At 39.9% G+C, this 24,460-nt stretch overlaps 1 pseudogene; it reads left to right on the forward strand.

Moving 5' to 3' along the window:
• LOC147437973 (large ribosomal subunit protein eL8y-like) overlaps positions 1–11,592 on the forward strand; it is a 39,170-nt pseudogene extending 27,578 nt beyond the window's left edge.
• Positions 11,593–24,460: the final 12,868 nt, after the last annotated feature.

A 24,460-nucleotide genomic window follows, 5' to 3' on the forward strand; every position in this document is an offset into this window, starting at 1 on the left:
TCTTTTCTTCAAGTTTATAATTTAAAGTAATGAGTAAAATGGCCCCGGTTAAGAGAACTCGCTTCGGTGGTGCCCACGATCGCGAGGCGGGAACGAGCAATGTGAATGGAAAGGGAAAAGCTCCCATGGACAAACAAGTACCGGCCATCTCACGGGCCATTGACAAAGAAATGGAAGAGGTAGGTCACAATTTCATTCAAGTTGTTTAAGTTAACATTGCACCCGTTTAACTAGGAAAGAACATATCCCCAAACATGTTGGAGAAATCCAACGGAAACCTCGGCATTGAATTCATTTGTACATTAAAGTCTAAAGTAGAAAATAAATGATTGATGGGATGCTGGTTGTAATAGGAAAGAATGTCTGCTAGGGAAAATTTAGCTCGACATGTTCATTCTATTTCCAATGTTAAATTAGTCCTGACCCCCCTACTGATCACAGGGGGCAGAGTTCCTCGTTAAGGGCTCTTGAATCCACGACTTGCTCTCTATGCGGTGGATACCCACGACTTGCTTTCTATGCGGTGGGAACCCACGTCTTGCTTTCTATGCGGTGAGAGTGTCCAGGTCGTGCTTTCTATGCGGTGGACATACCTAGTTGTATGGGCAGCTAGGCGACAACGGGAGGAGTAAACTCTCGCTGGAGGGGGGATGTTGTACCTCTAGAACATTGGAATTTTAATGAATAAGTTTGAGTAGAATTTTTCCTAGAATACTGTCTTGGTGCCGCTTTGCAATACTGGTTGAAGGGTTGTCTTAACGAACATTGTGATTCGGAATTTAATCAAGGAATGTTTATGTTGAACAATTATTGTGGTAGTAATTAGGACACACAAGGAAGTGTGAGTGTGGGGTGGAAAGTGGGGGCTTGGCTCAGGTTGTCAATGCCTATGAGAAGGGTGGTCTCGATTGATCGGGAACTCTCTGTCCCCATAGTGTTAAAATCGATACTAGTAATACTCATTGCCCCTAGAGCGGCGAAGTCTCAAGTGTACGTTGTCGAGAAATTTGCGGTCTTGCCAGGAAAGCACCGGGCTTATGGCTGTGAGAGTTTGTGAGAGAACTCATTAAAAACTATATGAAGGAGTTAAACCATAGATGCCATGAAGACTAGGGTTTGGAAAGAAGTGCAAGCAAAGAAGACTCACTCTTTCTCTCTTGCATTCACACACACAAAGAAAGAACGCAAAAGAGAATGTCAAAACAATACGAAGATGAAAACATCAAAGCTATGGTCATATCGTATCATGGGTAATATGAAAGGGTTAATGGATGAGTTAATAGCATTCAATCTTGGCTGACCAAATAGGCTACGAATTGTTCTTTGGAATTGTAGTTTTGTGCTTACCATAATATATATATTTTGTCTAGTGATTGGGATTAATTGTGTGTACAAATCCTCTTGGTTCATAGCAAGATAACTACGCTTACATCAAAAGAAAAATTATAGTCTATGAGAGGTAGTATGATGGGATCCGGTGATAGAAGTATTTCATTGAGCCTTTCAGGGCCAAAGAGAAACACTATACGTTGTTGAAAGTGTATTTTACGGCTAATCCATACGTTAATTCTAATAGATTGTACAGAGTGAAAGCGATAGAAATGATCATCATGTGGGTTATTCATCTAGGATAGTATGTGAGAAATATAGATATGAGAGAAGTGAAGAGATGAGAATTTTCCCTCCCAAGCCCTATTCTTGCCCGTAGACAATAAGGATACTGCGAGGAGAGATGTACCTGTAGCAAAGAGAACCTAAAATTTGTAGAGAGGATGCATTACTAAGAGTGAGAGAGATAGATTTGGTTAAGGAGATAATATTAGATATATATATATATATATGTTGGATTAGAGATGAAAAAGAAAATAACAAGAAATCAAGAAAACATCAATGTAGAACACATCTTACTTGACAAACCCTTTGGCACCATTATTGATGGAGAGAGAAGAAGAGTGGATAATTCCACTTTGATTGATACACCAAGTGCAAGACCTTCTTTGATTAGAGTTGATCTTCCAAGGTTAGCTTGTTGCAAGAATGGCTAGTCTCATCAATGGCTTGAATGCTTGAGTTCCTTCCAAGGAAGAAGAGGTCCCCTTTTATAGGTGAAGGGAACCCCCAAGGGTTTACACAAGAAGAGAGGAGCCAGTGTGAACAGGAATTGGAAAAGTTGGAAATGAGCTGTCCCTGCATGATGTTGGCAGACTGGGGTCCAGTATTTTGATCATATCTCCTCAACCGTGGCTCCAAATAAAAAAGTAAAAATATGGGCAAAAACTTCAGCTCATTAGCTACGATTTTCATTTTAAAATCGTTTTCCAATTCGAATTGGAACCTTGTGTAAAAAATTCATCAAAATAGGGTCCATTTATGGCAGCAAAAGTCTTCATGTGGTCTCCTTAGCCTAAACTTTCATTTAATTCCAAAGGACACCTCATGCCATATGAAAGCATGACATTGCTCCTTGACAAATTTTTGTAATCATGCTTGCAATAATGCATTAAAATAAGTGTATCTTTGAAATCATGCCACCTAGTGTCCCACTAGGATTTGATTCTCTCCTAGTAGCTATTTAAAAAGAAATATAAGAAAAGTATAAAAAATACATAGAATATATATATATTGGAGTTTACCCTAGATATAGGATCTAGCTAGGGTGTGAGATGATAATGAAATAGTAGAAATAAAGAATCAATGCTTTTTGCCCCAAGTTAAAGAGGCAGAGCTATTGATGCTTTTCCCATAGTATTTTCTGATGGTAAAGTAAGGATATGTTACCCTTGAGAAAAATAATAGGATGAGATATAAGGCTTATTATTATACTTAAATATGCATATGTACACTATAGGAAATATAATTATGTATCTAAAAAAATACAAGATAGATCTTGTAGCATGCGTTCCCACTATGTACGTGTCACAGCACGACATCCACCCCCTCTAAACCTTCACATCCTCCGGTATGTGCCACATTGTCTCTTTGTAAGATTAGACCTCTTGTACATCTTCCTTGTCTTCTTCTTCACTCGATGATTCCAGAGCTTCATGTTCACTTTGATCTTCACCTGTGTTTTTCTCTTCTTTCTCATCCATATCTTCTAGATCATTGTCTCCTCTTCTCTTAAACGTTTTAATCCTTTTTTCTGCAATGGGAATCTTTACTTCTGTACCATCTAGTTCAGACAAGCTGTAAGTAGCATTTTCATGCACATGCTTTACAACATACGGTCCAAACCATCTTTTTGAGAGCTTACGCATGACTGTGTGCTGGTTATCAAGGCTACTATCATACACTAAAACCCAGTCACCTTTGTCAATTGCTTTTCTCCCGAGTCGATGTCGCTTATCAAAATAGTCCTTGTTTTTCAACCTTGCATTTTTGAGTCGTTCTTTTGCAGCTTCAATGTCTCCAGGTCTTCTCTCTAGCTGCCTTATACGCAGTGCAAGGAGATCTTCCCTACTAAGCCCCTCTTGCCAAGGTAGTACATTCCATGTGGGAATTGTATCCTCAATCGGCATCACTGGCTTTTGACCATGCATTAGCTCCGCAGGCATGTTGCCAGTTACTGAGCTATGTATTGTACGATCAGCCCATAAAGCATATGGTAACAATTTTGGCCACTCACCAACTCTTCCTTCGCAAGCCTTGGCCAAAGCTTTGATGATAGGAGGATGCCCTCTTTCACTCTTTCCATTGCCTTCAGGGTTGTAAGCTGTAGTAAGAGAAAGCTTGATCCCTAATCTAGAAAAGAACTCCCTTGCTTCTTCGGCATCCAGTTCACCTCGATCTGCAGTGATTTTTCCCACACAACCATAACGGCAAATCACCTCATCAAGAAGGAATTTGCACACAGCTTCTGTGGTCTTAGCTCTTAATGCTCTTCCTTCAACCTGGTTAGTTAGGTCCTCTCGTGCAAGAACCAAGTATCTCATCTGCCAGAGTCTTAAAGGCATCGTGACTAGATCCAAAACCCATTTATAGTGCATGGCTAGTGGATATGTAGGGTGCAATCCATCACGATGTCGAACATTTGAATACATTTGACAAGTTACACATGACTCTACAAACTGAGATACATCTTTATACATACCCTTCCACCAGTATTTTTCTTTCAACTTGGAGAAGGTTGCTCACACACCCCTGTGTCCAGCCCATAGACTCTCATGAAACTCTTGCATGAGCTTTACTTGAGTCTCTTTTTTACATATAACCCGTTGTGGTGTAGCACCCTTTTGTTTAGGATGCTTCCACAAGTAACCATCCCTTAAAAGTACCCATATGCTTTCCTGCGTATCCTCTTGAATTCTTGTTCAGACCAATCATCCTGTTTTGTTAGAGTACTCAAGTACCTTCCAATAGAAAGCCAATCACCTTCATAATGATCTTTCAAGAACAATTCAAGTGAATTAGTCGTGCAGACATTGTTACCTTTGACATGAGAGATAGAATAGAATTTTGTGCCTACATCATCTCCCTCATCAATCATTTGTGACTCATCTTCATACCTTGCCCTTGATAGCATATCTGCCACTGTATTGTCTTTACCTGCAATGTGCTTAAACTCGAGATTTAAGGACTTAATGTAGGCAATCCACCGCAACATAGCAATGTCTGGTGTTGAGCAGCTTGTATCATCCCAAGAAGTGGTAGACAATCTGTTTCTACAACCACACATGCACCAATAAGGTACTCTTTCCCACTTTTCAAGGCTGTAACCATACCCCATAACTCTCTCTTTATCTGTGGATAGTTTCTTTGGCGAGCACTTAGTACCTTTGCTCCAAATCTTACCACATATCTGTGTCCTTCTTTGTCATCTTGCCCTATTGCCCATCCAATCCCTGTAGGACTGGTATCTACTGTCACAATCAGTGACCTTTGACACTCATAGTCTACCTTTCTCAAAGTCGTTGCTGACTGGAGTAACTCCTTTAGCTTTTTCATGGATTTTACATGTGCTTCTGTCCATTTAAACTTTTGATTCTTTCTAAGAAGCTGATAAAGAGGATCAGCTACATGTGCATAATGTGGAATCCAAATAACATAGAAGACACATGCTCCCAGAAACCTTCTAACCTCAGTGATGCTAGTGCATGTTTCTTTCATTCTTTGGATGGCATCTACCTTTGATGGACAAGGTTTCCTACCATATGGCCCGCACATGTGCCCCACAATGAGTACTTCTTTGACACCAAACATAGACTTTTTCCCTGACAATGTAAGATTCACTTCTTCCAACCTAAACAAAATTTTATCACAATCATTTATGTGATTTACCACAAACCTGTGACATCCCTTGAGATCCAAAGCTTCATCTTTGTCACTTTCTTCACATCCTTTGATAGGAAAATCATCAATGAAAGGCATTGTGATTTGAGGAATAAAGTCACGTAAGACCTTATTTATCCCATTCATCATATGTGCAACCGAGTTGGTTGCTCCCTGTGGCAAGGTACACATCCTTACCAAACCCAAAGGTGTCCTCATGGTTGTCAAGTCTCTGCTTTCGATTGCAAGCTGAAATTGATCATACCCTGAGTAGAGATCCCCCATTGAGTAGATTGCCCTCCCTGCAAACGCCTCTGCAAATTCATCCACAATTGGACCTGTACCTACATTTCTAATTGTCACCTTGTTCACTGGTTGCATATCTTGGATGAAGCGTAGAGAACCATTCTTCTTTGGAACTGTGAACCACCTGTTTGAGTATGGAGCACAAGAAGGCTCCAAGATTCCCATTTTGATTTTCTCATTCAGTAGCTCTACTAACTTTGGCAAATGAGCCTTTGGAACCGGAATAGGCCGCAGATTCCAAGGCACATGAGGTATTGTGAAAATTACCATAGGAGCTACAATATAAGGATCAACACATCCTATCTCATGTGGCTCAAATGCAAAAGCCTTACCATGCTTTGAAAGCATTTCTTTGAAGCACTTTGTCTCCTCCTGTGTTAGAAACTCTTCGCAACCAATCTGCAACTCTTGAAAGGACTCCTTTGTGAAGGTATGCCCGATCTTTTTAGGATTCCGCAAACTTGGTTGTAAAGAATCCTGTTCAATCTTTTCCTTGTTGTTGGGTGGTAAGGGTGAAGCTACTGGTTTCACCTTCTTTGCTACACTCTTGTATTTAGTTTCAACATGGACTTCTGGGCCAACTGTTTGGCTTTCTTTAAAGGCTTCTATTACTTGATACATTTCCATAGAGCAAACTTCCACAACTTCATTTTCAAGATGCAAACTAGACCTCATTATAGCATCAAGCTCATCCATAGTATCTACAAAAGAAACTTGTTCACACAAACCCAAAACATTTTCAGTAGGCTTTAGCAACCCACTCTTTTTCATGCCTATTTGGACATTATGCACATATTGCCTCTCATATCTCTTCAAATCTTCAAGTTTTGTAAAACATACTGATCCATTCCTTGTTACCAAGGAGCTCATTGAGAAAGGTTCACCTATTTTTGGATCAGGCGAGACCCTTTTTCTTTCTGTACCATTGCAATCCCGCTTTACAATGGTACTTGGCAAAAACCCATCATTTCTCTATTATCATGAAACTCTTTGCTTACCTTTGGTAGAGGATGTTCTCTGAGGTTGTCATGATTTCTTTCATGGTTTACACAAACTGTGAGAAATTGGACAGCACGTTTACCATCTTTGCTACGTATCCTAGCATATGCTGAACCATCGTCCATTACCTTTGTTTCCATTCGAACTCCCACAATGTAGGGTTGTCCAAGGATGAGATGATATGAAGATGTATCCTGAACAAAGAAGTTTTGGTCAATCTTTACATCACCTATTGTCACCTTCACACCTGGACATGCTGCATACAATTCACCGGATGAATTGTTTGCCACTTTTACCATCCAACCATGATCTGTGTCCATTGGCCATTTGCACTTGTTGTAGAGACTCTTTGACATTATGTTTATTTCTGAACCATGGTCAATCAAGGCAACAAATGGCTCTTCAAGATCACCTACCTTGACCAAAGTTTCTGTAGTAGCCCTTGCCCAATGACTTCGTGAATAGTAACTCCTAGGAATATCTTCAACTTCTTCATCATCATTTGAGAAATGCACTTGCTTCACTCTCCCACTAGATTGGTAGCATCCTACCATAGATCCATCATTCTCCTTATTTTGCAGTTGCATCCCTTGTGTCTTCGAGGTTTCCCCTTCAACCTGTGGACGAGAAACTTCAGCAAGGGTTTGCCTCTTCCTCTTGATAATGTCAATGATCTCCTCGTGGAATTCACGCTTTGCAATGCCAAGAACTTCTCCCAAAGTGAACTCAATCTTGCTCTTCAAGATCCTTTCCTCTAAGAATTTCTTTAAATCTGTAGCAACCTCAATATCAGATTGTAGTTTATAAGTTGGGCATTTTGTCTTACCTTTCGTTGGCTCTTTCTTCTTTCCTGTTGTAGACTCCTCCATGAGTACTTCAGGTGGAGATGCTCCTTGTGTTGAGGGTGTTTGAGAAGGCATTGAGTCGCTTCTTCCCCCACTTCTAGAAGCTCTTTTTGATGGCCCTTCATCAGCATTCTCACGTCTGCGCTTCTCTTCTACAATTGCCTCATTTTATTGGCATTTTGTAATGTAGGCATGAACTGACAATGAGTCCACTGGATCATTCCATCCTGTTTCTAGACGTATGCAATCACCTGCTTCATGTAGAATCTCTTTTGTAAGCTTTCCCTTTTTAGCTAATTGCATGACATTTGGCCAAATTTGACCATGATGGTCACTCACCTCTTCATCACAAAAATGTTCAATTTTTACTCCATAAGTAGCTGCCTCAACTGAAGAGGTGGCATGCTTGGTTGCCATATCTTCAACTAAGGTTTGCATTCCCCCCTTCCCAAAGTTAGTTCTCAAGGGTAGACCTGTCTCTCTTAAGTGGATTTTACCATCCTTAAAAAAGACAACATCTTTTGACAAAGCATCACTAAAATCATCACAATCCCTTCTTACATGGTCTGTACTATCACACCAAATACATCTATTAACAAACCCTTCTTTGGGCTGTTGTCTTTGCCTAGGAAGTGGCCCTGATGGTTGGCCTTTTTCTTCAAGCTTTGCAAACTTCACCTTCAAGTCACACATTCCCTTCACAAGCTCATCTAGCATGGACCTATCAAACTTAGGAGCGATAAAAGTAGGCTTTACCATTTTATCAGAAGTTGAGGTGGAAGGACTTGTAGTGTTTACTACCATCTTGTCCCTTCTTCTTTGTCGTTTGGCAAGCAGTGAGACAGCACCTTCAACCTCATTCCAGTCGGTCTTTAGTCCTTGCTCAGCATCTTTATCTTCAAGAAGAAGCTCCAAATTTTCTTGAAACTCTTTACCTGCAGCATGTAAGAAAAGATCTGTCTTCTCTGTATCTAGTGTGGCCCTTTCTGTCCTAGTAAGTTGTGCATAGCGCCGCTCAAATTCCCTAAGTAGCTCTGTTATTGATAGTCCTTGCTTTGGCTTGTCTACCCATTCTAAGAATGTCCTTTTGGTCACTCTGTCCGAGTCCTCCATGAAATATTCCTCCTTTAAAGCTACTTTGAGTTCTTCCCAATTTCTCCCATGCCCATCTTTAATTGCCCTAACATGCTCCCTAATTTATGGAGCAACAACTAGCTCAAAGCTTTGAATTATCTCACCTTCTGACACGCGATGCAGCTCCATCTCCTTCACATACTCGCGTAAGTACTTGGTTACATCTTTGCCATTGAACTGATCCATTCTGTTGACAACCGCTTGTATGGCCTTCGTTGCTGAAATCTCCCTTCTTTCAGTAGCATGTTGTTGTTGCATGAACATTGCAAATACTTGAAACATTTGCATTGTTGCTGGGTCAAAATGCATACCCTGTTGCTCAACATGATCACCCATGGTTACCCACAAACTCTCACCCTAGCAGATTCGCGTCGGGTTCACCAAAAATATGTCGAGAAATTTGCGGTCTTGCCAGGAAAGCACCGGGCTTATGGTTGTGAGAGTTTGTGAGAGAACTCAACAAAAACTATATGAAGGAGTTAAACCATAGATGCCATGAAGACTAGGGTTTGGAAAGAAGTGCAATCAAAGAAGACTCACTCTTTCTCTCTTGCATTCACACACACAAAGAAAGAACGCAAAAGAGAATGTCAAAACAATACGAAGATGAAAACATCAAGGCTATGGTCATATCGTATCATGGGTAATATGAAAGGGTTAATGGATGAGTTAATGGCATTCAATCTTGGCTGACCAAATAGGCTATGAATTGTTCTTTGGAATTGTAGTTTTGTACTTACCATAATATATATATTTTGTCTAGTGATTGGGATTAATTGTGTGTACAAATCCTCTTGGTTCATAGCAAGATAACTACGCTTACATCAAAAGAAAAATTATAGTCTATGAGAGGTAGTATGATGGGATCCGGTGATAGAAGTATTTCATTGAGCCTTTCAGGGCCAAAGAGAAACACTATACGTTGTTGAAAGTGTATTTTACGGCTAATCCATACGTTAATTCTAATAGATTGTACAGAGTGAAAGCGATAGAAATGATCATCATGTGGGTTATTCATCTACGATAGTATGTGAGAAATGTAGATATGAGAGAAGTGAAGAGATGAGAATTTTCCCTCCCAAGCCCTATTCTTGCCCATAGACAATAAGGATACTGCGGGGAGAGATGTACCTGTAGCAAAGAGAACCTAAAATTTGTAGAGAGGATGAATTACTAAGAGTGAGAGAGATAGATTTGGTTAAGGAGATAATATTAGATATATTTATATATATATGTTGAATTAGAGATGAAAAAGAAAACAACAAGAAATCAAGAAAACATCAATGTAGAACACATCTTACTTGACAAACCCTTTGGCACCATTATTGATGGAGAGAGAAGAAGAGTGGATAATTCCACTTTGATTGATACACCAAGTGCAAGACCTTCTTTGATTAGAGTTGATCTTCCAAGGTTAGCTTGTTGCAAGAATGGCTAGTCTCCCTCTAGGAGAAAGTGTAGGCTTGGGCTTATGTTAATGGCTAAGTACAATTAGGCATTACTACTCACTCCCTCAAGAATTCCTCTCATCAATGGCTTGAATGCTTGAGTTCCTTCCAAGGAAGAAGAGGTCCCCTTTTATAGGTGAAGGGAACCCCCAAGGGTTTACACAAGAAGAGAGGAGCCAGTGTGAACAGGAATTGGAAAAGTTGGAAATGAGCTGCCCCTGCATGATGTGGGCAAACTGGGGTCCAGTATTTTGATCATATCTCCTCAACCGTGGCTCCAAATAAAAAAGTAAAAATATGGGCAAAAACTTCAGCTCATTAGCTACGATTTTCATTTTAAAATCGTTTTCCAATTCGGATTGGAACCTTGTGTAAAAATTTATCAAAATAGGGTCCATTTATGGCAGCAAAAGTCTTCATGTGGTCTCCTTAGCCTAGACTTTCATTTAATTCCAAAGGACACCTCATGCCATATGAAAGCATGACATTTCTCCTTGACAAAGTTTTATAATCATGCTCTCAATAATGCATTAAAATAAGTGTATCTTTGAAATCATGCCACCTAGTGTCCCACTAGGATTTGATTCTCTCCTAGTAGCTATTTAAAAAGAAATATAAGAAAAGTATAAAAAATACATAGAATATATATATATTGGAGTTTACCCTAGATATAGGATCTAGCTAGGGTGTGAGATGATAATGAAATAGTAGAAATAAAGAATCAATGCTTTTTGCCCCAAGGTAAAGAGGTGGAGCTATTGGTGCTTTTCCCATAGTATTTTCTGATGGTAAAGTAAGGATATGTTACGCTTGAGAAAAATAATAGGATGACATAGAAGGCTTATTATTATACTTAAATATGCATATGTACACTATAGGAAATATAATTATGTATCTAAAAAAATACAAGATAGATCTTGTAGCATGCGTTCCCACTATGTACATGTCACAGCACGACAACGTGCCTCTGAAACATGGGAAAAAAGGCACTCGACGTTTCTCTCCTCTTGGAAGGTGGGTCTTAGGATCGCTAGATAGTTTAAGTACGCTTCCCCTTCGAGGTGGAGCTAGATCTCATTACTAGTAGGCTCGAACTCGACTCACTTTGTGATGAGAGATCGTCCGCTAGTTGAACCCTGAACCACTTTGTTTGCTTCGGCTATAGATCTAGTGGACACCAGGTTCACCATCAGATCCGCCGTTTGATACGGGGGGGTGGGGACCTCACATCACGTACTTGATTGAGCAAGGGAAAGGGCAACTCGCGGTTATGCACATGATATGAATCCCATTGAGCTAGTTATTTGGCTTCCAGCTCTATGCAGGAAAATGGGTATTCCTTATGCAATTGTGAAAGGCAAAGCCCGCCTCAGTCAGATTGTCCACTCAAAACCACTATGTCTCACATCAGTTAAAAATAAGGACAAGTTGGAGTTCAGCAAAATTGTAGAAGCTATTAAGGCGAACTTTAATGACCGGTTTGATGACCTTCAAAGGCAATGGGGCGGTGGCATTATGGGGTGAAGTCACAGGCCAAGACTAAGGCAAAGGAGAAAGTTCTTGGGAAGGAGACTGCCCAAAGGATGTCCTAAGGGCTAAGCTTGTTGGAGGCTGTAGTCTTAAAATTTAGTCTTATTGAATGAGCTCTTTTCTGACAAGAGTTGTAGCATATATGCTAGCGGAATTTTTGTATTTAAAACCTACAGAATCAATGCTCAACAATTTCTTTCTTTGCAAAAAGAAAAAAATAAAGAGAGAGAGAAAGAGAGAGAGAGAGAGAGAGAGAGAGAGAGAGAGACAGAGAGAGCTCTGTTGTGCCCTAAATCATTAGCAAACCACCATCCATAATGCTACCTACATGCCGCTCATTGCAGAAGAAGGCATGGCAGCGAGGCGTACAATACTTCAAAGTTTTTGTGGAAATTTCACAGTACGTACGTATGTATTGTGCTCATAATGAAGGTTGTAATCTCCACTTCTGTGGAGCATGAAAGACAACAGCATAGAGCATGTGGAGTTGAAAGAACCCAGCTTCTTCTGCTTCGCGTGCAGCTCTAGACTGCTTTGCTATGGCCTTGTGGAAAGTGGATGCCTCCACACTTGCAACTCTTGCTTAAGAATCAAAACTTGCAAATGCTAAAGTCAAGGCTCCATTTGGAGATAAAGCATTGGGTGTGCGCTAGTCTGGTGCTTTCATATCAAAAAAAAAAAAAGAGGGAGTGAGAGAAGTGGGATTTAGCAGCTGCACCTCTCCGGAGGTGTCCTTTTTGCTGCCTCTACTCGTCCCCAACAAAAGTTCTGAACTCTTGCCTCACAGGAGTGCGTGCTCTCCCTCCCCTGCCTTACTTAGTCCAACAACCACCACGATTCTTCACACTGGATGCTTAATTGGGTTGGGAAAAACCTACTCAAGCCACAACACCAAAAATGATGGTGCGACAAGAGATTAGGTCGGGCTATGTTAACATGTTGAAGATCTCCTTGTGACAGAGTACAAGGTCGCGTGATGCACATCAATACAGATTTGTTGATCCTACAACATGTACGATCTCCGTCTCCTCAGCCTCTTCCCTTCCAGCCTTCCCTCACCCATATACGATCCCCTCCTCCTCTCTCTCTCTCTCTCTCTCTCTCTCTCTCTCTCTCTCTCTCTCTCTCTCTCTCTCTCTCTCCTCCATCTCTCTCAATCTCTCTAAAAACAAGTCCACGCCAGCGTCGGCTCTTTTAGAGACTGTTTTTTTTCAAAGATTGAGAGAGAGTGAGGAGAGAGAAAGAGAGGGGGAGGGGTTGAAAAAAAAACCTAGGTTATATGTAATCCCACCTGTAAATTTTGAGATTTACCTCTAAATTTTAAATTTGGAAGTGAAAAAATCTATAAAATTTAGAGAAATTTAGCGTCATTTGGTGTAAAACCCTTCAAATTTAGTCAGCTTACCACTAAAATTCTCATAGATAGGTTTGCCAAGTTTTCAGAACAAAGTTTTTTTTTAGCACTGGTCCCTGCCCGTACGTGAAAGAGTCCGCGTCTCTTTCAAAGAGATTTTTTGAAGGGTTTTGTTTATACTATATAGTTGTTGAAAATGACGACAATTGAACTTGAGGACCTTCTTGCCTTATCTATTGTGAGTTTCCTTGCCCAACTCCTTCAAAACCAAATTTGTCAATGATTAGGGACCCTGAGCTGTTTGAAAGTGGCACAATGTTGTTTGTTGTAGCACAACCAACCTCCCGGTTACCCCTCGAAGGGGGTTACCTTATGGGGTGCTAAGGACCGAGGCCTGAGGCCTGGGTCACATCATTCTGCAAGAGGACAGATGCAATGCTAGACTACCATCCATTTGAATTGCTATGAGGCATTGATGGACGTACAACTCCCAAACGTAGATAGAGTACAAACAAAAATGGAGGGCTAAGCCACATTAGGAAAAGCATTTCAAAGGACTACAATGAAAATCATACACCATGGCTCTAAGAAGTGTATTCAGCATAGGGGCATCACACGTTGGGGGTGAGTAATCTGGGTTGAGGCATGACGGACAACTCAGCAGACTAGGAACTCCAAGCAATCTAGGAGCTTTGAATTCTGCTTATATAAGTATGAAAATTTAAGAGAAGGTTTTTACACTAAATTTCATATCTGAGGCATTAGGGGAATTTTGAGGTCACTTTTGTGCCCTGTAAGAATATGTAGAGAGAGAATATATACTTTATTTTAAAAATAGTGAAATGTTTGTAAAAAGGTGATTTTGCGTCCTTTTTACCTCCACCGAAACATGTCATTGTCAAATCTTTCTAGGATCTTTCGTATTCTAAAAAATACTCCCTCCAAAACTAACGAAAACGTCAGTTCTGGCCCAAAATTCAAAATTTCCAAAAGCTGAAACAAACCTTTTCTGTGTCGTCTTCTTCCTCGTATCTGCACAGCTTTTTCCTATAGTACTATCTCTAACAAATACTGTTAACAGACTTCCATGAGGAAGAGAAGAAGCTTATACCATCTACACATTGAGCTAAATGAAGAATATTGTCCAGTGCGCAAGAGAAACAAATGTGCAGAGGTGTCCTCGTCCATATTTGAAGCAATGCGGCAAGATCAAAAAAATCACATTGATCTCTGGACTGATGGAAGATTGTATCCAGTGGACCCAATGACAAAGAGCACTCCCCCATTCTCAAATTGTTCATCTTTGATAAAATTTGTGGGTGATGGTCAAAGAGGGTTGTTGGGTTATACACAGAGTCTTGCGGCAGAGAGAGATATTCTTAAGTTAGAAGATCATTTGACCAAACAAATGATAAATACTCTTAAACAACAACTTGAGGAATGTAAAGAGAGCAACGAAAAGCTACAAACTCAGCTCAAACAAGCTAGAAGCAAGAATACAATGTTAGGAAACAGACAAAGAGAAAAGAAGTTAAAGAACATTGAAGCCTTGAGACGTGGTGGAGGAGGTTGCAGCAGGAGAATCAGAGCAGCAAGGTATTGTTATTTTATATGATTCTGCTTATGTTAGGTTGTTATGCTTATTTTATATGATTCTGCTTATGTTAGGTTGTTAATCTTTTTGTTAAGTTGTATTGTGATTCTGCTCCACATTATTATGCTTATGTTATTGTTATTATGCTATTGTTATTTATTAAATGATTAATATTCAGTTAACTTTAATTTAGTTTGTTTATTTTGTTGGTGTCATTTGGACAATAATCAGTTAATTTTGTACCTTTTGATTTAGGACTTTGCTACAACCAAACTCTGCATCAAACATGGAAATGGCAGCTAAACATTATTGTGATGTTTTACCTCTCAAGGTTGCCAAAAATATTTTCACAGAGAAGAAGTTTAAAAAGGCAAAGGAGCAGTGCATTGAGGGATTTTTGCAGAGCTCTTGCTTGGACAAGGAAGATGTGCAATATACTATGGATAAGGTAGGCATTAGCAGAGATGGTTATAGCAAGCTGTTCAGAAATATGAAGTCAAGGTTAAAGCAATGTAAGGTCAGGTCCTCTTTGCTTCCAAAGCCATCCATTGTGCAGCAGGCAAGGAAAAAGATCAATGAGAGGATAATGGAGATGTTGGGTGAGCCTCACCACATTCATGGTACCTATCATGGTAAAAAGAGGGATCTTCAATTTGACGAGTTCAATAATATTTTCCTTGACTTGAAGACACTTCAGAAGGAGATGATCAGATTCTATGAGTTGGAGCATACAGAAGCAAATGGTGTTGTCAGTTTTGTGATAAAGCTTGATGAATGTGAGATTGTTAAGAACAAAAAAATTGAGAGGATTTCCATAACTTTAATGAACAGAGCATTGAAACCGAAGGATACCAAGTACTTCAGCGTGCAATCGGAGAAGAATGTCTGGTGGCTAGGTGCTTTTGAAGTAGAGAGTGAAGACTTTGATGTTCTGGATTGGGTTTTCCATCAAACAACAATACCCGAAGTCATTAATGCACAAGAATTAGGGGAAGAGCTTGAAGTTGAAGGGTTTGGAAGTTACAGGGTGGAATGGCACATGGGAGGAGACCTTAAAACCCTTAAATGTATGTACAATGTCTCCAAAGGAGCTATGGCAAAGAGCCCTTGTCTGTATTGTATGGCATCAGCAAAAGAATGTAATCCTGCAAATTGGAACAAAGCACCCAATAGGCATACTCAAGATTCAAACTTCAAAGCAGTTTTAAATATTCCACTTGCTAATGTCCACATATGCACTCTGCATGCTCTTTGCAGAATTGTGGAGAAAATTGTACATCTCTATGTGGGGTTTGCCTGGAAGTTACAGCCAAAAGCAGCTAGAGATGCTGCAATCAAATGTATTGAAATGGTTTTATCAGAAATTGGCCTTCACAGTGGTAAGGTTAAGATTGAAACAGACCTGAAGAGGTCTTCAAATGGAAACAATGTGCCTAGAAAGGTATCTGTTGGTGGTGTGAAGGCCAGAGCTTTCCTAGGGTTTCATGGCAAACTAGGAAAGGTAAATGCCAAGAAGGGTTCATCCAATGTGAAGTATAACCAGTGGAAAGCTCTCCACAATGCCATCAAAGATCATGGTCTTGAAGGTACATCAAGAAACAAAAAGGCAGAGGTATGGGAATCACTAGACAAAGTATTTTCCTACTGTGATAAGACATCCTGGGGAAAAAATGATATGCCAAATTTCAAGAAAGTGCTCAATAACTTCAGAAGTGCAATGAAAGATGCTTGGGATCAGGAATTCACACATTACATGGTAAGTTTTTTATTCCTTTTTAATATGTACATACTTTTAGTTTGGAAGCATATGATTAATCTCATACTTACTAATTATTGACACACTTTTACTTTGCCAGCATATAATTTACAATCACACTCCCTGGTTTGTAAAGAGATGGGGCTCCCTGTCCATATGGTCTACACAAGGCATGGAGAAATCCCATTATCAAGCAAGAACCAAGTTTTTCAAGCATACAAGACATGGAGGAGGTGCAGTAAAGGCAAACATCTTGCTTGAGGTTTTCCAATGGTTCTTAGAAAAATATGGCATAGAACCAGATCAAAAATGACAAATAAAGCACTACTGAACTCAGATTTATCAAATGCCTTACACAGGAACAAGCAAAAAAGACAAAATTCATATAATAGTTCATCTGCAAATGAAAAATTCTTACAATGGCTAGCTACAAGAGAGAGACAAGGTAGAAAGTGGGCCAAAGTACAGGTATGAGCAAAGTCAGTCTTTTGATGAAGGTACATCAACTTCACCCCTAAACTTCAAAAACTTTTGCTTATTGTAGCCTATCATTTGTCTCTTGAGGTCCCCAGAGTGGGCAAGCACATAGGATGCCATTGTTGCAAAATAACCAGCTCTAGAACATTTAAGGCCAGGGAAGAATCCAAAAATTCTGATGGCTTCCTCCTTTTCCACCAATATTAACTTCTCTAACCCTGGAGGAAGCTGATATGAACCAACAACCTTTGTAAGTGCTTTAATTGCAAGCATTGGCAGCAATGGTTCTCTTGTAAACTTGTTATGGAATATAATGACAGTCTCTTTGTTGAGCTTCCCAATAAAGTGTCCCAAGCTCTGGTTCCTTCCTAAATTTAAGGGTCTGGAACCCTTCCCCCTGCCAAGGAATTTGTCTGTGTCCAGTATTTCAATCTGCAAAAATATGTCTTGGTTAATTGTTCAGCACATTAATAAGACAGGGCAAAATGGTCATTAACATACCTTAGGAGACTCATCCTCCTCAAACAAGGTAGGTTCCCATATATCAATGGATCTAGTTGGCCTTACTTCATAATCTCTGGTCTTTTCCTCTCCCATATGCTCTATTTTAAGCCTTTTCTGGATCTCATTGAACTCCTCTTCAGAAGGTACACCCTGTTGCTCATATCTCAGAACAATGTCCTGCACATGCTTTCCAACACTTGAGCTGTCAATAAAATTTTCTGCCTCTGTGTCCAAGACTGCTAAGGGGCAAGGTGAGTAATCAATAAATCCTATGTCATTAGATCCCCACTCAGCCAAAACTGCCAAAGCATAATCTTCCCTTAGATCAAAAAGATGCTGAATGTCATTCAGCAAAACATATTCCTTTTTGTTAACTTTGTATGTGGGAAATGTTGCTGTGCAATGCAAAGGATCAACATCTTCATCCTCAATGTCAACATTCTCCACTTTAGTGATGTTTTCTGCTTTAAATTTTGCAATGTCCAGCATCTCAGTGCTTTGTAGCTTCTCTTCCTCTTCATGGAACTTTATCTCTATCTCCTCTTTCTCCTGGTCCTCCTCAGCCTGGGAAATCTGCTTTGGAATCTCTTTGCCCTCTGGTGTTGGGAGTACACTGAAGAAAATGATAAGTCCAAGGTCATAATCTACCAACTGGCAATGCATATTACCATGAAATTTGCAAGGCTTTATGATCTTTTGCCAGTCTGGATGAAGGCTTGACCACTTCTTTGCAATACCTGTCCTTGACAAGCTACCTGCTTTGCATATATCAACAAAATGAACAAGATTGTCAAGCCTGTGATCTCTGATCAATTCTGTATATATCTCTTTCAAGTCACTAATTTGTGTAGAGAAGCCATCCACAAGTGCTTGAAGATCAAAGGCAGCATTAAAAATCTGTTTGACACTTTGAAATCTTGTAAGTTCATTAACTTTGTAAAGAAAAGACATCAGCCTATCATCAGCGGTCTCTTGTATATCCTCTGTATCCATTATGACAATCCACAAATGCTCAGCTGAAAAAGAGAAAAGAGAAGTCTATCAAGACATTAACCACCCTTCTTTATATCAAGTCTACAAACAAATTAAAAGCATAAAATTGTCAAGCAAATTAGGCGCACAAATTAAGCGCAAGCAAAAAAGAATTACATAAAATTGTGACATGCTATGTTTGTCACTTGCTATGCGAACTTTGAGAAGTTAAGAGAAACTCGTCACTCACTAACAACGCGCACAGAGTGACACTTGGTACGCGATTTCCTATTGCTAGGAAGAGGTTGACGTCCACCAAAATCGCGCACGGGTGTCACGGTGTGTCGCTTGGAGGGTTGGAGGCTTAAATTCGAAGCCTTGTGAATGACAATAAGTGAATCAACGGGTTGGGTAGGTTCCTTTTATGGGCAAAAACGCCGCCTCGGGAAGTGTGCAAATCCGTTGCCGCCTCGAAGTTTGGTCCAACGGCTAGTTTTTATGCACCTAGGGACTTGCGCCATGCACCCTATATAAACATCCTCAGAGCCCAAACTAAGCGCATTTTGAAGGAGGTTTTGAAGGAGGTCCACAACCCAAAACTTCAAGCGCTTTGAGCGTCACACCATGCGCGATATTCGTAAGTGAGAAGACTTTGCCTCCTTTGTCATTTTACGTACCGAGTTTCAAAGCAATGTGTTCCACTATGTCCACATATGTGATCATGTTTACGATGTGTACCGCAATGTGTGCCATTATTTTCACCATGCGTACAATATGTGTCTCAAGATGTTTAAGAGGTTTTCACCGCTTGGGATTCCCGTCACCCCGTGCGCGAATTTGGTAAGTGGGAGGACTGTGCTCCCTTCGAAATTTCGCGTACGAAGTGTCACCGTATCTGTGTAATGCTCCGTCACATCGTGCGCAATCACCGTTAGTGTTAGGACATTGGTCCCTTTGTGATTTCGCGTACGGGGTGTCATCGCAATGTGTTCCACTATCTACGGAAATGTGTGCCATTTAATATACATTTTGAAGGAGGTTTTGAAAGAGGAAACTTCGAGCGCTTTGACCGTCACACCGTGCGCGATATTCATAAGTGAGAAGACTTTGCCTCCTTTGTCATTTCGCTTACCGAGTTTCAAAGCAATGTGTTCCACTATGTCCACATATGTGATCATGTTTACGATGTGTACCGCATGTGTGCCATTATTTTCACCATGCGTACAATTTGTGTCTCAAGATGTTTAAGTGGTTATCACCGCTTGGGACTCCCGTCACCCCGTGCGCGAATTTGGTAAGTGGGAGGATTGTGCTCCCTTCGCAATTTCGCGTACGAAGTGTCACCGTATCTGTGTAATGCTCCATCACCCCGTGCGCGACCACCGTTAGTGTGAGGACATTGGTCCCTTTGTGATTTCGCCTACGGGGTGTCACCGCAATGTGTTCCACTATGTACGGAAATGTGTGCCACTAAATATACATCGTTTACTTTTTTTTACTAATGTTTGTTGTGTAACAATCATTCCTATCCCTTTTGAAGATGGCAAGGACCAAGAAGACTGCAAGGAAGGTTGATAAGCCTCTATCCGAAGATGAAGAAGAAGCTCAGCCTAGCAAAGCTTTAGCTGGTACTTCAAAACCAAAGGAGAGCACATCTCAGAGGAAGGACCCTAAACCAAGTACACCTGACCCTCAACCAAGCAAAAGAAAGACTACACATCAGAGGAAAGCTTTCAAGCCAGTGCAGCTTAAGCCTCTCCTTACAAAGAGAAAGTTCAAGCAGGGGGTCAAATGTCTAAGAGAGATAAGGAAGGCCATAAAGGCCATCAATCTTGCAATTCCCAAACTGCCCTTCCAAAGACTATGCAGACAAGTTGCAGAGGAGTACAAGATTGACATGAGGTGGACTAGAACTACATTAGCATGTATCCAAGAGGCTTCTGAGGACTTTATGATTGAGCTTTTCCAAGATGCCTATATCTGTGCAGCTCATGCCCATAGGGTTACTTTGATGGACAAAGACATGATCACCCTCAGGAGGCTGAGATACAGGTTTTCAAGAATGTTGGAGCCTGTCCCTATGCATGATATTAAGGCCTTTAATATTCTCAACATTCCTCCATGGAGGAAGCCCAAGGAGCCTGAAGTAGGAGTAGTTGATATTACTGAAGAAGAGGAAAAGGAAAGGAAAAAGAGAGCAAAGGAAGACAAGGAAATTGCAGAGAGAAAGGAGCTTGACCTGTTGGAACCTCAACTAGTGCCCCTCTTGAGGAGTGTCAATCCTACTGGTTTTGTTGTCGCTCTATTCAGTGAGGAGGATCCTAGGGAGGATTACAATTCACTTGACTTTGAGACCTTGGAAATTCTCAAGGACTGGACCAAGGAGATCAATTCTCCACTCCTTACCACATGCCTCAGGTTGTTTTTGTTTTCCTATGTATTTTTGTTTATAGCAAGAACTCTTTATATAACAATATCTTGTACCAGGTTAATGATGCATACATATGAGCCAGACCTTCAAAAAAAGGTGGAATTTTTAGACCCTTCTATCTCCCACTTTCTCAGGACAGAGACAAATATTAGAGAGCTCACAAAGTGGTTGATTCATGTGGACTTGGAAATCTGTGAAATTTTCTTGATTCCTTATCATGAGAGGTAAGTTTCCTACCTACACCTTGTGAAGAGAATTTACTAATTCATGTTAGAAGGCTAACTGAGGCTTGTTTTTATAGCTCACATTGGAGTTTAATTGCAATTGATATTGTGAAAAGAAAATGCTACTTTGTCAATTCTCTTGCTGGAGTACATGGTCAAGCAAAATTGTAAGTATAGTAGCAGACACATTTTGTAAACCACAAGCAGAACCTCAAGCACATACTTTTAATAAAGAATTTTGGATAGTGTTGCTACAAGATTTATAGAGACACTGGAGAATTGTCCACCCATGCCAATGATGCTGACTGAAATCCAATTTTCAGTTGTGAAGGTTGGAATTCTTTATGCTTTGTTCACTTCAATGGATTATCCTCAAATATTTTTTCCCATAAATACATGTAATGAGTTGCAGGTTCCAATCCAGCCTGAAAGCCATTCATGTGGATGGAGGGTAGTGACAAATGCCAAGCTCCTCTTGGACTTCATATACTGCAATGACAATCAGAATATAGAAGTATAGCATATTTCATATTTGCTAGCTGTATTTTTTCTCATTTTATTGTTCCTAAAACTTGCTTTCTATTGCCTTGTATAGATCAACAGAGAGTGCTATAGTGAGAACCATGTATGGTTGACAAGATCAAAGATTATCAAGTATATGATTGAAGCAAATGGACGACTGCAAGAGGTATTTAAAGATGATGATGCTGAAGAGCTAGAAAAGGCAAAGGGGAAAGCAAAACTAGAAAAGGCAAAGGGGAAAGCAAAACTAGAAGAGGCAAAGGGGAAAGCAAAGCTAGAAAAGGCAAAGGGGAAAGCAAAGCTAGAAAAGGCAAAGGGAAGTGAAGAGGAAGAAGAGAGTGGTGAGCAGGAAAAGGCAAGTGAAGAGATGGATGATAAGAGAAAGAGGAAGCAGCCCTCAAGCCCTCCTGCCAAAGAGCCCACAAGAAAATCTCCCAGGACAAAAGAGCCCACTGCAAAAGCACCAACCCCTAGGGACAGGAAAACTCCTGGCAGAAAACTATTCTAGCTTTTTGTAGCCCACTTGTATCAAGCTTCCCACTTGTATCCAATTTTCTATTCTATAGCCCTTTGTATCAAGCTTGTATCAAGCTTTTTGTATCAAGCTTGTATCAAGCTTTTTGCAGCCCACTTGTATCAAGCTTCCCACTTGTATCTAATTGTAGCCCACTTGTATCAAGCTTCCCACTTGTATCCAATTGTCTATTCTATAGCCCACTTGTATCCAATTGTCTATTCTATAGCCCACTTGTATCCAATTGTCTATGTAATTGCAAATATTTGAAATTGAATACATTTTGATCACCTTGTTTTAAGACTCTGTTACAAAATCAAATCATTGAAGTAAAATCATTGATGTTTGGAAAAGTTGCATTTCAATAACAAAATAAAGATCCTTTTAGATCTTTATTTCAATAAGATCCTTGCAGGTCATGTGTTACAAAATTGCCTTAAAGGATGTTCAAGGCACCAAATGTACAATGCCATCCAAGATGTCCTTGCACTGTAGCCTCTTTTCATTCCTTTTTGATACCTACAAAAACAGCCCAAGTTAAATAAAGAACCAATAAGAGAACAAGAGACTTTTAGGGATAACAGTTACCTTTCCACCATTTATTTGAAAGCAGAATGTTGTGGGCAGTTCAATTTCATCATTTTGCAGGTCCAATCTCAATTGATGTAAGCTACACATGCCTCTTATCTTTACAATTGACAGATGCTCATTGTTTACCCATATCAATGTCTTCTATTGGGCTGTCAATGAAGTCCTCCATGTCTTGATCAAGTGGAGTTAGCTGACCACCAACATAGTGCCATCTTCTGTAATAAAATGACATAATGAAGTTTTGTGTCCCTATCATGTATTTGCAAGCAATTGAGCCAGCTTGCACATTACAAGTGATTCCATTCACTGTTTTGGTGTTCCAACCCTCATCCACAAATTCAAGTACATTTGCTGAGTCTAAACTCTTCACTGAAAACATTGTTCTAGATTTTCTGACTTCAGCATTAGAGAAGAAGTCTACAAAAACTGTAATGGGCATGAATATAGAAATTCTACTCTGTTTTCTTGCTATGTTTGCTTTCAAACACTTTTGAATCTCTCAAAATAGTTTGCACCTGTAGCCCTCACTTGTATTTGAGCTAGGGAACAACATAATAATGGTCAAAGAAGAATATTCCATTCTCTGCCAATGAACCCTTAGTCCTTCCCTTGTATATTTCTTCACCAATTGATCCATGACACACATCCAGAATATTTATAACACATTCTACTGGCTGCCATTCCATAATGTTTGAAGGATACAAATCTGTACAACAAATAACCTTATACAACATGCATTACAAATAAGAATTTAAGTTAAGAGACTTACAGTTTGGTCTATGTAATGGCAAAGAAGAACTCTCTGAGTTAATATGCAGATCTTTATGCATGTACACATGCTGCACCAGCACCTCTTTGATTGATTTTTTGTTGTCGCCAAAGCTGAAATCTTTAACAATGCCCTTCCATCCCGCCAAGAAAGAGTTTTTGGTGGAAGACTTTATTCTCTTGTTCTGTTGCATCAGTATCCACGTTCCTTTGTGTATAGTCATTGGAATCCATTCTCCATTTTGATCAGTCGTGTTGTAAGTGACAATGGCTTCAATGGAAGTTCTTGGTCGTTTTGATCGTGAGGAAGATTCCATGGTGAAAAAATAAATGAGCAGAGAAGTCTAGTCTGAGTTCAAGAGAAGAATAAGCAGAATGTGCAAAAAACGGTTCAAATCTGGAAAAGATCATGAGATAGAATCCAAACGTTGTTTTATGATGACGACGTGCAAAATGAAAATAATATAATATGAGAAGTACGTCTTTCTAAAAGCGACAGCTATTGAATGCCTTTGCACTTTTACTTGTTTACATTGCTATTTACCAACTCAAAGTTGCGGTAAAGATAGAATATTTTCTTTTTTTGTGAGTTTTCAAAAATAGAGGTTCCGTAACGGAAGCTCTTCAACCATTGGTTGAGACCACTCTCTCTCTACACGCTTAAAGGCACAAAAATGACCTCAAAATTCCCCTAATGGCACTAGAACTTCCAAGAAGAGGAATATCAACATGCCATAGTATGGGTTCCAATGGTTCTAGCCCATCAGAGGAAACATTCTACCAAACCCTTGTTCAAGGGGTTTTTCCTGTCAAATATTTGTCGTCGTTTTACCATTAAAATTAGGTGTGATCTTGTTTTAGTTTTTTTTTGTTGTGCTTGAAGTCAGCTAAAAAATCATGTTTGGTTTTTGTTTTGTATAGTGTACCTTGGCCAGTCTTGCTCCTTTTAAGGATTGCTCGGAAAATCTCGCTCGAGATTTGAGATTCCTCCTAATTAAGCAGCAACATTTGAAAACTTTCTAAAAGTGAAAGTACACCACTAAGCTACCTACAAGCAATGCCAATAGAACATTACAAATGGACAGTACATGCATATTAGTCATTCCAAACCCCATGAACCTATCTGCCACAAGAAAAGAACAGACAAAATGGTCCTTAATCTTCATGACAGACATTTCCCAATATGCCACAACATCCCCTTTGCTTGTTTATTGAAGGTGGTG

Source organism: Adiantum capillus-veneris, chromosome 17, assembly GCF_014529385.1.
Source record: "Adiantum capillus-veneris isolate H3 chromosome 17, ASM1452938v2, whole genome shotgun sequence".
Taxonomy (NCBI): domain Eukaryota; kingdom Viridiplantae; phylum Streptophyta; class Polypodiopsida; order Polypodiales; family Pteridaceae; genus Adiantum; species Adiantum capillus-veneris.